This window comes from Vipera ursinii (genome assembly GCF_947247035.1).
Source record: "Vipera ursinii genome assembly, chromosome: 5".
NCBI classification, from domain to species: domain Eukaryota; kingdom Metazoa; phylum Chordata; class Lepidosauria; order Squamata; family Viperidae; genus Vipera; species Vipera ursinii.
In genome coordinates, this window is record NC_139518.1 from 52,816,496 (window position 1) to 52,834,354 (window position 17,859).

The following is a 17,859-nucleotide window of genomic DNA, read 5'->3' on the forward strand; positions in this document are numbered from 1 at the left end:
TGAACTGTTGTGAGTCAACATACTTGTAATGTGTTTTGACATTTTTTAAAAAAACACATGCTTTAAATACCCTCTTCCCCCCTTTCTAATATTTCATAATGGAAGAAATTTGATTGGCTTGAAGACAAAATTACTGAAATGGCTGAGAGTTTTTGTTAGTTAGTAAGTTACAGAAAATGTATGTTTAAGCATTTTGTTCTGATTCTGTTCTGAGCAAAAAAAATCACCTGTAAAAAGGAACAGTGAATTATTTTTGAAACTTTATTAAAGATGTCTAACCTCCGTGATTCTTCTCTTCTTGTAACAATGGCTGCAGGATGAATGAGCATCAGCGTCATGCATCACTGAGTAGTTCAAATTTGGGTTTATGATAATATTTGGGAAAAACTTGGGGGACAGGAGGAAGATCCACAGCCTACGCAAAGCCTGGTAAGAGGCTGCTCAGTCCACAGATGTGGGAAACCTTCCAGAGTGCATCCTCTTTAAACTTCCAGAAACTAAAAAGGGAGGAGGAGTCAAATACTTTCAATCTTGGAAAATGTAAACCTACAATAAAGATAGTGAGTGCTAATGCTTTGGGTTGTGCTTCTTGCCTGGACTACCTCGAAAAGATTATATCAGTCTCAAGATCCATCTTGAATACATATAAATGGCATATAAAAGGCCTCTCAACTTTTACATAACCTGCTTTTTAAAAATAAAATGTTGTTGTTGTTATTAGTTGTGCAGTCGTGACCGGCCCATTGCGACCCCATGGACAATGTTCCTCCAGGCCTTCCTGTCCTCTACCATCTTCTGGAGTCCATTTAGCCTCATGCCTACTGCTTCAGTGACTCCATCCAGCCACCTCATTCTCTGTCGTCCCCTTCTTCTCTTGCCCTCAACCTTTCCCAGCATTAGGCTCTTCTCCAGTGAGTCCTTCCTTCTCATTAGGTGGCCAAAGTATTTGAGTTTCAACTTCAGGATCTGGCCTTCTAAAGAGCAGTCAGGGTTGATCTCCTCTAGGACTGACCGGTTTGATCACCTTGCAGTCCAAGGGACTCGCAGGAGTCTTCTCCAGCACCATAGTTCAAAGGCTTCAATTCTTTAGTGCTCAGCCTTTCTTATGGTCCAGCTTTAACAGCCATACATTACAAGTGGGAAGACCATAGCCTTGACTATGTAGACTTTTGTTGGCAGGATGATGTCTCTGCTTTTTAGTGTGGTGTCTAGATTTACCATGGCTTTCCTCCCCTGGAGCAAGCGTCTTTTAATTTCTTGGCTGCATTCCCCGTCTATGGTGATCTTGGAGCCCAGGAAAATAAAATCTGTCACTACCTCCATTTCTTCCCCATCTCTTTGCCAGGAATTGAGAGAGCCGGATGCCATGATCTTGGTTTTCTTAATGTTAAGTTTCAACCCAACTTTTACACTCTCCTTCTTCACCTGCAACAAGAGGTTCTTTAGTTCCTCTTCACTTTCTGCCATTAGAGTGGTATCATCTGCATATCTTAGGTTGTTGATATTTCTCCTGGCAATCTTAATTCCAACTTTTGATTCATCTAGCCCTGCCTTTCTCATGATGTGTTCTGCATGTAAGTTAAACAGGCAGGGTGACAGTATACAGCCTTGCCAGACTCCTTTCCCAATTTTGAACCAATCATTGGTTCCATGTCCAGTTCTCACTGTCGCTTCTTGACCTGCATATAGGTTTCTCAAGAGACAAATAAGATGGTCTGGTACTCCCATCTCTTTAAGAACTTGCCACAATTTGTTGTGATCCACACAATCAAATACTTTAGCATAGTCAATGAAGCAGAAGTAGATGTTTTTCTGAAACTCCCTAGCTTTCTCCATGATCCAGTGTATGTTGGCAATTTGATCTCTAGTTCCTCTGCCTCTTCGAAATCCTGCCTGTACTTCTGGTAGTTCTCGATCCACATACTGCTGGAGTCTAGCTTGTAGGATTTTAACCATAACTTTACTAGCATGTGAAATGAGTGCAATGGTGCGATAGTTTGAACATTCTCTGGCACTGCCTTTCTTTGGAATTGGAATGTAAACTGATCTTTTCCAATCCTGTGGCCACTGTTTAGTTTTCCAGATTTGCTGGCAAATTGAGTGTAGCACTTTTACTGCATCGTTTTTTAAGATTTTGAATAGCTCAGCTGGAATACTTTCACCTCCACTAGCTTTGTTGTTGCTCAGCTTTCTTAAGGCTCACTTCACTTCACATTCTAGGATGTCTGTCTAGAGGTCAGTGACCACCTCATCATGGTTATCAGGGATGTTAAGCTCATTCTTGTATAGTTCTTCTGTGTAATTTTGCCACTTCTTCTTAATCTCTTTTGCCTCTGTTAGGTCCCTGCCATTTTGGTCCTTTATCATGCCATTTTTGCGTGAAACGTTCCCTTCATCTCTCCAATTTTCTTGAAGAGATCTTTGGTCCTCCCTATTCTATTGTTTTCTTCTATTTCTTTGCACTGTTCATTTAAGAAGGCATTCTTATCTCTTCTAGCTATTCTCTGGAATTCTGCATTCAATTGGGTGTATCTTTCTTTTTCTCCCTTGCCTTTTGCTTGCCTCCTTTCCTCAGCTATTTGCAAAGCTTCCTCAGACAGCCATTTTGCTTTCTTGAATTTCTTTTTCTTTGGGATGGTTTTAGTTGCTACTTCCTGTACAATGTTGTGAACCTCCATCCATAGTTCTTCAGGCAGATCTAATTCCTTAAATCTATTTGTTACCTCTACTGTATATTCATCAGGGATATGATTTAGTTCATGCCTGAGTGGCCTAGTGCTTTTCCCTACTTTCTTCAGTTTAAGCCTAAATTTTGAAATGAGAAGCTCATGGTCTGAACCATAGTCAGCTCTTGGTCTTGTTTTTTTCTGACTGTATAGAACTTCTCCATTTTTGGCTGCAGAGCACATAGTCAATCTGATTTCTGTGTTGACCGTCTGTGATGTCCATGTGTAGAGTCGTCTCTTGGGTTGTTGGAAAAGAGTGTTTGCTATCACCATCCTATTCTCTTGACAAAATTCTATCAGCCTGTGCCCTGCTTCATTTTGTACTCCAAGACCAAACTTGCCTGTTATTCCAGTTATCTTTTGGCTTCCTACTTTAGCATTCCAGTCCCCCATGATGATACGGACATGATTTTTTGGTGTTAGTTCTATAAGATGCTGTAGGGCTTCATAGAACAGGTCAATTTCATCCTCTTCAGCACCGGTGGTTGGGGCATAGAATTGGACTACTGTGATATTGAATGGTTTGCCTTGGATTCGAACTGAGATCATTCTGTCATTTCGGGGATTGTATCCCAGTATTGCTATTCCTACTCTTTTATTGACTATGAAAGCTACTCCATTTCTTCTGAGGGATTCTTGCCCGCAGTAGTATACCTGATGGTCATCTGAATTAAATTCACCCATTCCTGTCCATTTTAGTTCGCTGATTCCTAAGATATCGATGTTCAGTCTTGTCATCTCTTGTTTGACCACATCCAGCTTGCCTTGATTCATGGATCTTACATTCCAGGTTCCTATGGAGAAAAAAATCTTTACAGCATCGGACTTTCCTTTCACCACCAGATACATTTACAGCTGAGCGTCCTTTCAGCTTTGGCCCAGTTGCTTCATTCTTTCTGGCGCTACTAGTACTAGCCCTCTGCTCTTCCCCAGTAGCATATTGGATGCCTTCCAACCTGAGGGGCTCATCTTCCAGCATCATATCTTTTTTCCTTTTGGTACTGTCCATGGGGTTTCCATGGCAAAGATACTGGAGTGGGTTGCCATTTCCTTCTCCAGTGGATCACGTTTTGTCAGAACTCTCTGCTATGACCTGTCCATCTTGGGTGGCCCTGCAAGGCATAGCTCATAGCTTCATTGAATTACGCAAGCCCCTTCGCCATGACAAGGAAGCAATCCATGAAGGAGAAATAAAATGTATTTATTGATTTATGTAATGTAGATGGCTGCCAGTCTCAAATACATGACGCTGAGTGTAACCATACTTAAAACCAAGGTTAAAAACAGTATAACAAAATCATAAATAATACTTGTAGCAGCTGAGAAAAACCAACCAACAACAATGAGCATAACTATGATGAAGTTTCAGCCACACATTACAGCTAGAGCTGGTGAATGAAATGATTCAAATGGTGAATTTGGATGACTTGATGTTCACATTTTATAGTAACCCTCAGTTCAGCATTCAGTCTTAACTTTTCCCCATCTTACTAAAATATATAACATTATAGTATATGGTCCACATGACAAACAAGAGCAATGCTTTAGCTAATACACCAAGCCCAAGCTCTACTTCATTGCACAAATGGATGTTCAAACTATGAGTAATTTGTCAACTGTCCTCATGTAAAAGCAGTCTTCAAAAATCTGTCTGCAGGTGCAGGATCATGCAGTTAGCATGCTGTCAAGTGGTTAGTTGAGACATGTATTTTCCTATATGGGATTGGGGATCATCTTTTCACAATTTTCCAGTTTTTATTCATCACCAGTGCCGTAGAATGTCAGGCTTCATCTTGTCAGGCTGGAGTAAAACCAATTAAAACAGGCACACAAGAATCCAATAACTCCAGGTGGAACATATTTTTTACAAAAGCTAAGAAACAAGTATTAAAGAATTCAAGTAACTATTGTGACTCTTATTCAAGTCTATTAACAATGAGATTTAGTTCAAATCTTTATAGTTCTTTCACCTGTAAATTATATGATTGACCAGATGCCCAATTCTTTTAGATGGAAGGCATGCTTTTCATTTCTCTCGTTTTTATAATGCAAAGATTTGATATCAAAAAATTTAACTATATGACAACTAAGCCTAATTCAGACAAATTATACCTCAACTGGACAGATTCCATAGTCAGGATTTCATGCTGATACATGACTCCACCTCACCTATTCAATTAGAACTTTCAGCATTTTTGTCTCATTTCTGGAATGTTTTATCCAGAGTCCTTAACTACCTTGGTATTTCAGCTCCTAACTACAATGGAAACAATTCTTTTTTTGGTTTCAAGATCATGAAGGTAATCATTGGGAACAGAACAACGTGGCAAAGCTATCAGATGATAGGGATGGCAAGCTGTTCTGTCTAACGTACAAAAACACATAACAAAACAACAAAATCACTATACAATATTCCAGATTTGTGACTGTATAGGACTATATATTGTATATATGAACAAAAAACAATAACCCCACACTCACCTGGTGTCAGCAATTCGTCAAACAAGTCACTTGATGGGCTCCATCCCATGCTGGGTTCCCCAGCCAGGTCCATTGGTAAACCAGGTCTTCAGGGCCTTGCAGAAGAGTGTCAAAGTGGCTGGTAGTCAAATCTCTAGGGTGAGAACCACCACACAGAAGGCCCTTCTTCTGATTCCTGCCAGATGTACTGGCAACATTCCCTGCCTCTCCACTCTGGTGGGTCAGATGATGTAACTGGGGAGAGGACAGTCCTTCAGATAACCTGGTCAAGGTCTTATGGCATATATTGTTCTTGCAACTTGTAACCATAGATGCAACCCATGCACTTTGGGATGAACACCCTTCGAATGGTGCAGAAAAAATAATTGTAGATTACAGGATTCAGGTGACCTTGAGGGCACAGTAAACCTCCAGGTGACCTCAGTGACTCTCAGACAGAGTGCTAAAGACAAGATGGCTGCAAGGAATATAAATCCTTTCATTCTCCACCATTCAGTCAGAAGTCAAGAAGCTTCCTGGATGAGAAGCGAAATGTCTTCAAGCAAAACAAGAAAGTCCAGTTGCCTTTTGAAAGAACGCTTCTTTGGGATTTCACAGAACTGTTGTTTTGAATAAAATAGGAAGAGGAAAGACTACTTGGTATGTTTGCTTCTCTGAGTTCTAAAATAATATAGGTGGAATAAAAAATAAATAAAAATATCACACTCAACCATAGGCATAGATTATTTTGTGATGTTTTATACCACTGAGGAGATCTATCTTGTCCCATAGGCCAATTCTAGGGCCATTTTAGTTCTGTGATGTCTTCCAAATCACTGTTTGTGATGAAATATTTGATTTCCATGGTACCTAAAAAAATATATTTGATTTTAAGCAATTAAGGTTTCTCTGTCAATTCTGTTTTCCAAAGTGCTTGTAAGGCTGTCATTCCAATAATTTTGGTACTGAAATGGGAGCTGGAGACAAATTAGTATCCATAGCAATAAAAATGTGCTTCTTTTGATGAGCAGGTTTTTTTTTGTTAAAGGTGCTCCTCTTGGCTGAAATTATATTTCAGTTGATTTTAAGTCAATCAATTCAACTGTGGCTTCAATTACCTTTTAATCAATACTAGTATATGGAAATGTTAACTGCTAAAAGAGCTATTAATTAATTATCTTAGGTATATAACAAAGAGATAAATATCCATTCTAAGGAATGATAATTTCACAGTTTGTAATGACAAGCAAATTACATTTATCTGGTAATTTTGGCGTGGGAAGCAGAGAATACCATAAGGCATTTAGAATCCATTTAAAATGTAACTAAATAAATAAATAAAATGTTTCTCTGCCTAACTCTCAGTAAATGATACAATTTCTCCACTTTTAGTTAAAACTAATTACTTGCCTTCTCATGTATATGTGTGTCTGTGTCAGATAGCAAGAGAAAAGTTTGCTTAATTTCATTTATCTCTTTCACTCCATCAGAAGCAACATTTACCAATCTTTATGTCTATATATTTTACATCAGAGGCCATAGTTTTTGACTTGCTAAGTATTGCTCCATTGCTTGGAAATTTCTTCCCAAGCTTAACTGTGCATTTGATGTTTGCCTGTTCCTAGCATGTCTAAGGTAATGCTTTTTAGATATCTCTCTGAACTAAATGGAACATGTAGTGGTCCTGATTCAAGTGTGTATCAAATGAAGAATTGTCTTTCTTTGTATTTATCTGTGTATAATATGCTTATCTTCTTCTCTTGGGGTATACATTTATTTTAAATAAAACAACTTCCAAAAGTAAATGCATCATATACAGAACCAGTGATTTTACCTTACTCTGATTTTCTATTAAGAATAAACATGCAGTTCTTCAATGGTCACTGGAAATAATGGGACTTCTTGTTCAACAAATCTCGAGGACTATTAGCAAAGGCTGAGATTCAGAGTTTTATCCCCTTGCCTGTAGAATGAAAGCAGAGTCTGATATTTGGGAACCAGGACACAAAAATTCAAAATATTTTTGAGAATCATTTGCTACCTGAGTATATGTATATGGATTTATGAATATCCGACATAGCAATATATATAAAAGGAAAGGCTATGAACATGAGAAAATAATCCTTGTTCTCTCTTCTTCTGATAGCAAAACTAACAAGGGAAAAATTATATCAAAAAGTAGGCAGCCAATTGAAATCAGAATTACTCACACTTGCTCATTTTCTATTTTGTTTTCTTATTTTATAATTTTTATAATTAATGAGAATAGTAATTTTACATATTCATTCAATATTCTTAGCTTTGTTCTACATTGCCCAGAGTTGCTTTTAATGTGATGGGCGGTAATGTAAATTTGATAAATAAATAATAAGAAATTCTACCAATTTTTGTTATTTATGTACTCTGTGTTTTCTTTTTTTGTCCTGGAGAAATGAGAAATTTACCATATCTATTTTAAAAGGCAATATATGAGTGTGCTTGTTTAGCAATATACAGAAATAAACATAGACTAGGAGGAATTGCCGACTATAGAAGAGTGGACTTTGAAAGTTTCCAACTTGGCGGAAATGGCAAAGATTTCAGCATATTTCAAAGACCAACCGCAACAGAGATATATTGTGGAATGGAGAAGATGGATTGAATATATTCAGAATAAATATGGGACTAAAAAGTTTCATTTAGCATTTGAATAAGCAGTGGATTTTTATGATGTATGATTAGTTATTTGTTACTTTATTAATATTATGACTATGGAGAGTTAAAGTCTGATAGAACTTAATGTTTTATTTTTGTTGTTAGCATATTTTAGTTTATGTTTGTATTATTATGCCCTGTATTCAGCTCTGGGAAGTCGGGGAGGGGGGAGGGGAGGGTAGGGTAGGGTTGGGGAGAGGGGAGGGGGAGGAGGGAGTTCATTGTATTTAAAAATTGTAAAACTTTTCAATAAAAAAAATAAACATAGACTAATATGGTGGGAAGGTAAGAGCGTTCCGTGCACCTTTGGTGTCTAGTCATGCCGGCCACATGACCACGGAGACGTCCTCGGACAAGTGCTGGCTCTTCAGCTTTGAAATGGAGATGAGCACCGGCCCCTAGAGTCGGAAACGACTAGCACGCATGTGCGGGGGAACCTTTACCTTTAATATAATCAGAGGTGGGTGAATTTATAGATATATTTTCAATAGGAAATTTCTCAATAAGCTAAAATTGCTTCTGAAGTTTCATTGGAAACTATTTTACATGTCTAATTTAGTAGCTGATATCCAGTACTAAGAAGACAAAAGTACATCTTTAAAAGATTTGCTCCATCTTGTTTGAATGCAGGACACAATGAATTTATATCCGCTGAGCATTCCGTACTTACATTTCAAAACCTATAGCCCACTAAACGTGAAACTTTTGTTCAAATTTCAAGGATTTTGATCGCCCAAGTGAATAGACACTGCCTATTGATTTTTCCCTTACAATGACTCTTGGATAACCTATTTTCTCATTTATTTTTAACGACAGCTCATGAGATTTTATAGCAATTCTGCCCAACCTCCTAATATCAAAATCCCTCCTTGACCCTGAAAATTGTAATTCTGCTATAGATCACAGCTGCTGAATATTACCTTTTACTAAGCTAGTTAAATAAAATATGTCCAAATCACTAGATCCCACAGGCCATGCCTGAAATTCTAATTATACTGGGTCTGTGTTTTTATACTGTACTGTGCAGAAAAAAGCACCACGCTTATTCAAAGTCCACAACAGAGTGAGAGAATCCAGAATATACTCCTAATTTTGAAAAAAGTAGGGGAAAACAGGGAAAAATTATTATGCAGGTCTTCAATGATTTTCCAGAACAACCTTTCCCAAACCCCCAAATGCTTTTCAACTACTGAATATAATAAAATCTAGCAACTGTGGGTTTGGTGCATCAGTGTTTGAGAGAAAGAGAGGGTGGATGGGTACATTTGATTTGGATTTGTTTCAAAAAGTTAAACTCAAAAGGAGGCTGGATAAATCAAGCAGAGATTTGCAGTGGCTTAGAGAAAACTGAAGTAAAAAATTGGCATAGTCAAAATGGCCAGGAGAAAGAAAAGGAGAATAACGAGTATTTCATTTGCCCTGTGATTGGACACATGAGCAACTAAGCATCTGTGTCTTCTTTTTGCCTGATGTTCAAATATATGAACTGTCTCACCAAGACTATTTCACCAGGGATGGGTAGTGTTTTTTCCCCAGGAGAATCACAAAGCATGGCAAGGCATCAACGTTTTCTATTTTCCTTCATTTCAATTCTCCCCAAATATCCCCAACTTCTTCTAGCTCTAGTGAAATCAACATGAAACGATATATGTCATTATCGAGTTTCTGAGTATGATCTCTTGTGACGTAGTCATCAGAATTACATATACTTCTTTTAAAAAACTTTGTAGGTTTTAACATCTGTGCATATTAAATTATATACTGTATGTTGTTTTAATCCGACACATTCCCCAGTATTATGATAGGATCCTTTTTCTACAGAAGTTTATTAGATATTTCTTCCTGTTGTATGTAAACGGCATTTTAATGAGTTTAATCTATTTTCTAACAGCATTATCAAATAGATGCAAACTGAATCCCCAGCCAACTTATCAACAGCATCACTCTGTGTTTTTGACTGCATCAAGTTCCAGCTTTTTGCTGTGGTGGTGGTGTCTGGGAAAACAGAAATCTTGCAACTGCAGCAGTAGGAAACTGGGACTTGGAGTGGTGGAAATGACTCAAAGATGTCATTCTTTAATTGCAGGAGAGTCACTGTGCTTCCTGGGTGTTTTTCAACCATAATGAATTAGGAATTTTACAAAAAGAAATAGAAAATACAGATATTTTCATCCTGTAATTATTTTCTATTACTGCTCAGGCATAAAATATTGGCTGAAGTGTCCAGGTGAATTAAAATAAATAAATAAAGAGGCTCAGCAACTTTAATATCTAGATAATTAAATCCCTAGTCCAGATGTTTTGAACTTTGACCATATCAGTCCAGTCAGAATTCAGATTCAAGAGAATTGTAGTCCAAATCATTTGAAGGATACCAGAAATGTAGAAGATAAGCTGTTAAATTTAAATATAGGAAACTCGGGTGGAACATTTAATCAGCCATGAAACTTACTGAGGTTTACATTGGTCAAATGTCATTTATTTAGTTTTGGTTTATTACACTGCATGACAAATCCTTGTGATTTATCAAACATGGATTTTGAAGGGGAGGGAGGTACAAACTTCTGTAGCCAGGAGGCTTATTGTTATAGTTGTTCACACTGTCAGCCAAAAGTTTATTTTTATTTATTAAAATTGTCGGTTGCTCATGTTGCCACAAGGTGATCTGGATTTGGCATTTTTATCCCCCTATCAAGTCCTTCCCAGGATCTGGGATAGAAGAAGGGCACAATAACTGGATAAAAATACTAAAGCCAACCAAAAAATCTGGCTGACAGAGACAAACTATAATACATTATTATTATGGTTCATCACAGTCAGCCAGACATTTAGATCAGGTTTATAACTTTTATCCAACTATCAAATTCTTCCCAAGAATTTGTTGTTTGATGGCATTGCTGGATGAAAACTGTTCCAAGTAAAGCTGCCTTTTGCAATTGAGTGGTGGCGATTTTGATGATACTTAAGTGGTTTTCCAGATATTTTGGAAATTCTGTAAACTACTGTTTACAGATCTTTGTATTATGCGATTTTCTACAGTTCTTTCTCTTCTGCAATCTTCAGGCACAGCATGTCTATCATCCAGACTTTGTGTTTCTTATCAACAATTGTTAAAACTGGGTTATTGTTTGGCAGGTGCTTGTCTGTTTGAATTCTAAAGTTCCAGAACACTTTAGCTTCTTCATATTCTGTTTGTCTATTTTATGCTCCCACCAGTTCTTCCCAGCAGGCAAATGGTATTTCTTGCAAATATTCTAATGCACCATTGTTGCTACTTTGTCAGGCTGTTGTTTGTAGTAATCCTGTGTGACCACTAACCAAGTGGTCCGTTGTTTCTTCTGCTTCTTTGCTGAGGTAGCAATTGCTGTCTGTTGCTATCTTCTCAATTCTGGATTTGTATTATTATTTATCATTTTATTGCTTTTATATCATTGGATATTCTTCACATAATTTATAGACCCAGAATAGGTTATCATAGGATAGTGGTTATGGTATTATGATGAGAGGAGCTCAACTCATCTGAAAAGCATTGGAAAGGCTGCAATATAAATGGCTTGAAGTGAGAATATCAGTTTCAGTGAACAACTTACACTAGAGAAACAGCTTGGTAAGATGTTTTGTTTTGTAAATAATTGTTTCCGATGTGTTATGATTTGGCTTTTTTGTTGGACAATTCAGTTTTCACTTCTACTTGTAAAATAGATACGCCCTTCTAGTTTTGATCTTCATTTCCCTTCTTTGATCATGCAATTCTGGAGATGGAGAAAGAAAGAAAAATCTTTGTATGTTAGAACAATGTGTATGCCTGAATATCTGTGGAAGATTTCAGAACTATCACCACATTTCTTCATTTCCTGACCCAGTGTTAACACCACCACATTGCAGTGGTGGGATTCAGATACCTGAACAACTAGTTCTCTGCATGGATGCCACTTCCAAAAGTCCATTCTGAGCTGGGGGGGCCCTCCCAAGTCCAGAATGGCCCACTGGAATTGCAGGGACATGCACTCCCAGTGGGCCGTTCTGGGCCTGGGAGGTCTCCCCGGCTCAGAACAGACTTCCGGAAATGGCGTCCATGCACTTCTGGTGATCCATTCTGGGTCTTGGGAAAAAGGCTAGCGCATCAGCCGGTTCTCTGAAGTGAATTATGTTAGCATAATTATGTTAGCATTTCTGCCAGTAATACTATTTTTGTTGCTGTTGTTCAAGATTTTTAAAAGAGGGTCAAAAAGACAAACATAAAGAGACAAAAGATTGCACAGAAAAATAAAATTTGACAAAGGGGAAGGAGAAAGATATATAGGGAATATTTAAGTGTGCTTTGTGCTTTTGTGATCTATTGTATCTCATCCTATTCCAGACGATGTTTAATTGTCTTGTAAATGTATTACATACTGGCTGGTATTTTGGCAGTAAGCATATTTTAATTTGGATATTATAGAGTAATATACAAGGAGAATTTATTGTGCCACAGTCTAACTCACTGCTACAGAGTATTTAATGACCCTTGGGTCTGGCCTGTCTTTTATCTGATTTGCTCATTCTTTGCCAATATCATGCCACAGAAGACAAATGTAAGAAAGCAGGAATGATCTTTGTATATTTTACTGCCTGGACATAAAATAAAATGATAATAGGTGGTGGGTAACGTAAGGTTGGTTCTTAATTGTGTGATGGGGGAGTTTTCAGGGCAACACAAAGGAAATTATATGCACAATTACTGTTGTTAACAGAGTCTTGGCATGTAACTCCCAGCACCGCAGGCTGGGAAAACCTCCCTATGCATGTTTAATGGGGTTTGGGTTACTCTGGTCCTAAGGCTGTAGCTCTTTTCTAAAGTGTCCTGCATGACACAAAGGAAGAACTGAATACAGGAGCAATTTATTTCCTATCATTTCTTTGACTAGCATTCTTTTTTTTAAAGTTTTTGCCACATTGTACGAAATCATTTCTGGCAATTGCTGCTGTAGTCAAGTAGTGCATTATTTATTTTGCATACATCTACCGGTAAGCAAAAACAAACAAACACAGTGATGGACACCTTTACATAGGTGAATAACAAGGAGTTTTTAAGCCTGAGCAATGCCTATGTAGTGTAGCAAAGTAACCCAGAGAAAATAGTGCATAAATGTTTCAATAATCATGTCCTTTTTTCAGGGTTGCTAGATAAGTTTGAAGCCTGCTCCAGTAACCAGGTCACTAATATTTCAGATTGTCACATCCTTTTCTATTGCTTAATCATTGTGATATACTAATTGTTTTCTTTTCTCTCTTTACTAAAGAATCTTATCTCAAGCATGGAAGTTCATTAAAAAATAAGCTTTAATTACAGTATCTTAAATAAAATTAAACTCTTATCATAAATAATTGTTTGGCAAATAGTTTAAATTTATAGCTATACGATGCTATTGATTAAAGTTTATTATATTTGGTTTTGCTGTCTCTTTTTAAAAAATTCTACCCAGGGGAATGTTTTAATCTTTCTATTGTGGAGAGTTTGGTATGAATAAAAAGAAACATTGTAAACTAAAAATAGAAGTAATAAGTGTTTTTTTCCTAAAAAAAAATCTTTTTAAAAGGACAATGAGATTAAGAGCATCTATCAAATACATGTACAAATTTTGAAAAGCTTTTGGTTAATTTCAAATTTTCAAAATTGCATTCTAGCTTCCTCAGATATTTTTATCTAGCTGGACATAATATTGAGACTTTAAAAGCAATCATTATGCATAACAGATTTCTATAACATTGTATTTGGGTTCATAGAACATAGCTTTTTGTGTTCTCCATAGTAAGCATCTTGACATTATAAACACATTGTCATGGTTCCGACTAATGAGACAGATCAAAGAACATTGCATGATTGTTTATTCTAAAAAGTCTACAATAATGAGAACGAAGCATCGGCACTCATGGATGGATGCCAGAATCTGAATTCTCCTCCCCTTAACATCATATCATACAGAATTCCCTCCCTTAATTACACATCATAAATCACATTCACCAATTAGTTTAACACACAAGATGACCCCTAGATTATGGACCTGATATAAATGGGAAAAAGTCACACTATTCAAAAATTATACAGAAATTGCCCAGGATTAAGGAACCCAAATATCCATGGCCACTCAGTCTTCTCAGAATTGAGCTTAATCTTTTCTTTTCCATCCAGATCTATGCATTTTTCAGCCACTGAAACAAGACTCTTGTAGCATTAGTTGGATGGTCTGGAATAGAAAACAAAAATAACAATATAAACAAGAAATAACAAAAAAGAGGTTCTTTCAACATGTAAAAAACAAGAAAAAAGTTAAGAAAATGATTGGTCCATTAGTGGGGGAAAGTGACAAGAAGGTGACAAGCAACAGGGAGAAAGCAGAACTATTTAACTCATTTTTTGCATCTGTCTTTACACAAAGGGAAAAAAACAGTACAACCTATCAAAAACAGTACTATAAAAACAGATTAGAAACACAAGTTAAAATAGGCAAGAAAATGGTAAGTGAGCACCTGCCCAGTCTAGACAAGTTCAAATCACCAGGACCAGATGGATTACACCCCAAGGTTCTCAAGGAATTGGCAGATGTGATCTCAGAACCACCGAACTATATTTTTCAAAGATCCTGGAGCACTGGGGAACTACTAGAGGATTGGAAAAGAGCTGATGTAGTTCCCATCTTCAAAAAAGGGGGAAAAATGAATCCAGGAAATTACAGACCTATCAGCCTGACCTCAATACCTGAGAAGATTCTGGAAAAGATAATCAAACAATGAATCAGTGAACACCTAGAGGCAAACAAAGTCATCACTAAAAGCCAACATGAGTTTGTCAAAAACAGATCATGCTAGACAAATCTTATTGCATTCTTTGACCAAGTGACAAAATTAGTGGACCGGAGGAATGCTGTGGATATAATTTACTTGGACTTCAGTAAGGCATTTGATAAAGTAGATCACAACCTGCTACTTGGTAAGATAGAAAAATGTGGGTTAGGCAGCATCACCACCAGATGGATTTGTAGCTGGCTGACCGGCTGTACTCAGCATGTGGTCCTTAATGGAATTGCATCTACATGAAGGGAAGTGTGTAGTGGGGTGCCCCTGGGCTCTGTTCTGGGCCCAGTGCTCTTCAACATCTTCATCAACAATTTGGACAAGGGGATAGATGGGGAACTCATTAAATTTGCAGATGACACCAAGCTGGCAGGAATAGCCAACACTCCAGAAGACAGGCTTAAGATACAGAAGTATCTTGACAGACTTGAACTTGGGCGCTATCTAACAAAATGAAATTCAATGGTGAAAAAGGTAAGGTGGACAGGTATAGTATAGGTTGTATATGCTCAATAGTAGTAACTGTAAGAGGGATCTTGGAGTTCTAATGGACAATCACTTAAATATGAGCCAGCAGTGTGCTGCAGCTGTCAAAAAAGCCAACACAGTACTAGGGTGCATTAACAGAGGGATAGAATCAAGATCGCGTGAAGTATTAATGCCACTTTACAATGCCTTGGTAAGGCCACACTTGGAATACTACATCTAGTTTAGGTCACCATGATGTAAAAAAGATATTGAGACTCTAGAAAGAGTACAGAGAAGAGCAACAAGAATGATTAGGGGACTGAAGGCTAAAACATATAAGGAACAGTTGCTGAAATTGGGTATGTCTAGTTTAATGAAGAGAAGGACGAGGGGTGACATGATAGCAGTGTTCCAATATCTTAGGGGCTGCCACAAAGAAGAGGGAATCAAACTATTCTCCAAAGCACCTGAAAGCAGGACAAGAAGCAATGGATAGAAACTAATCAAGGAGAAGGCAACCTAGAACTAAGAAGAAACTTCCTGACAGTTAGAACAATTAACCAGTGGAACAACCTGCCTCCAGAAGTGGTGAATGCTCCAACACTGGAAGTTTTTAAGGAGAGACTGGACAGCCATTTGTCTGAAATGGTATAGGGTTTCCTGCCTGAGCAGGAAGGTTTCCTACCTTCCAACTTTGTTGTTGTTGTTGTTATCAGCACATTGGTGATACCAGACCTCAAACTAACAAGATATCCAGTACTTTTATGTAGATGTAGTGAACAGGAGTGGGGGAGTGGGGGAATGTTAAACTGTGCCATAGTCATGTTGTCTTCAAGAATAGCTCCACATTGCAGTAGTAAAGCTGTGAGAAGATTACAGCATGAATCACTGTCTGAAGTGACATAAATTTATATCACTCACATTATATTTATGCGCTTTTACTAACACTCAACTAAAATTTATTTTTAAATGAAAGCTATACAGTACAATAGCTATTTGCTTCTTAATTTAAATGCATGCCAATCCCAAAACAGTTTTATTTTGTGATATTTGTAAACAACTAAGCAAACACTCTGAATTGCAAGCAGCAGAAGTAACTATCATAGACATAAAGGTAAAGGTTCACCCGCATATGTGTGCTAGTCGTTTCCAACTCTAGGGACCGGTGCTCATCTCCATTTCAAAGCCGAAGAGCCAGTGCTTGGCCGAGGACGTCTCCATGGTCATGTGGTCGGCATGACTTGCATTTTTATGTGCTTTCGAACTGCTAGGTTGGCAGAAACTGGGACAAGTAACAGGCGCACACTCTGTTACGCAGCACTTGGGATTTGAACCGCCAAACTGCCAACCATCTGATCGACAAGCTCAGCGTCCTAACCCATTGAGCCACCGCGTCCCTTCATAGACATAGAAAGTAAAATAATTCCAATGATATAAATCAGCTTACAAGAAGCTATGATAGTGAGGACATGTTATGGTTTGATCAGCTATTTTTATTCAAGCCACAAATGTCACTTGATAAAGCAAACTTTTTATTTTATTTTTCCAGTGTGTTTGTCAAATAGATTTCAAGTTTTCATCACATAGAATGTATTTTCATAGAACAATCTTACATAGCTATTAACACACGCAATATACAATATTTTATGAACTGCTTTTATTCTCAGTTCAGTGGATTGTTTTATTTTCAGCTGTTTCATAATTTGTTCAATATTCATTTCTTGACTGATTTTGAACCAGACTTAGTCAGATCAAATCCAATCCCTCATCATGTTTACTCAAAAGTCAGCCATGGAGTTCAATAGCATTTGTGGTGATTTAAACTTGGGGTCCTATGTTATTTTCTTGAAATAAATGCCAAGAACAAAATGAAACTTATTTTCATCAAGCTTGCACACAAGGCCCTTGTGTATACAACCAGATGCATGTGCATACAAAACCATTTTCTTTCACATGATCCTATGTGCTGCAGATGCTTCCCCACGGGGGTCGTCGAAGTTCTGAGGCACTGATTTATTTCATTCAGCCAGAGAAGAATTAAGCAGTTGTTTCACACTGAAAACCCCATATACTTGCATTATCCAACCACAGAAAATGTTTTCTATAACATTTATTCAAAGTCTGAATAGACAAAACAAAAAAAATCACCCTTTTATTTGCAGTGTCTACTACTCATTGTTACGATTGCCATTATGGACTTAATTATTAATTAAGCTCCCTTTTTTTGTTCCTTGATTATTCTAGTCTTACACCAAAGGTAATTAGTTATTGGCTTTCTCATCTCAGTTTGTTCATTTTTAATTGCAGAATTCTTATTATTACAATTAGATGACAGATGCTATAGCTGTACCTGAAGAACAACATCCCCTTGAGGTCTGTATGCTCCTGTTGGCTCCTCCAGCAGATCCTGGGGTAAAGTGATCTTCCCCTAGATACTCCTTGATACCCCTCTATTCCTGTTGTTTTTTAATGATTGTTTTGACTTGGTTGTCCTGTGTGCCTGTGCATTATTATCCATTTTGTTTTGTATTATTTCTAACATGGAATTATCATCCTTTCGTAACAAGCCAGATGAAATCACTGCCAACCAATTGTGTCAATACCACCATCCCTTTTTTTCACCCTTGACATGTAAGCTGCATGGAGTTACTTCAATAGTTAAGTTGGTATCCAATGT

At 37.4% G+C, this 17,859-nt stretch overlaps 1 long non-coding RNA gene across 1 annotated transcript; it reads right to left on the reverse strand.

Annotated features, from left to right (window-relative positions):
• Positions 1-13,565: 13,565 nt before the first annotated feature.
• LOC310641797 lies at positions 13,566-17,631 on the reverse strand. Its single transcript, XR_014492777.1, has 3 exons — positions 17,533-17,631; positions 16,309-16,579; positions 13,566-14,107 (listed from the first exon to the last, which is right to left on the reverse strand). It is a non-coding gene; the product is annotated as an uncharacterized lncRNA (long non-coding RNA).
• Positions 17,632-17,859: the final 228 nt, after the last annotated feature.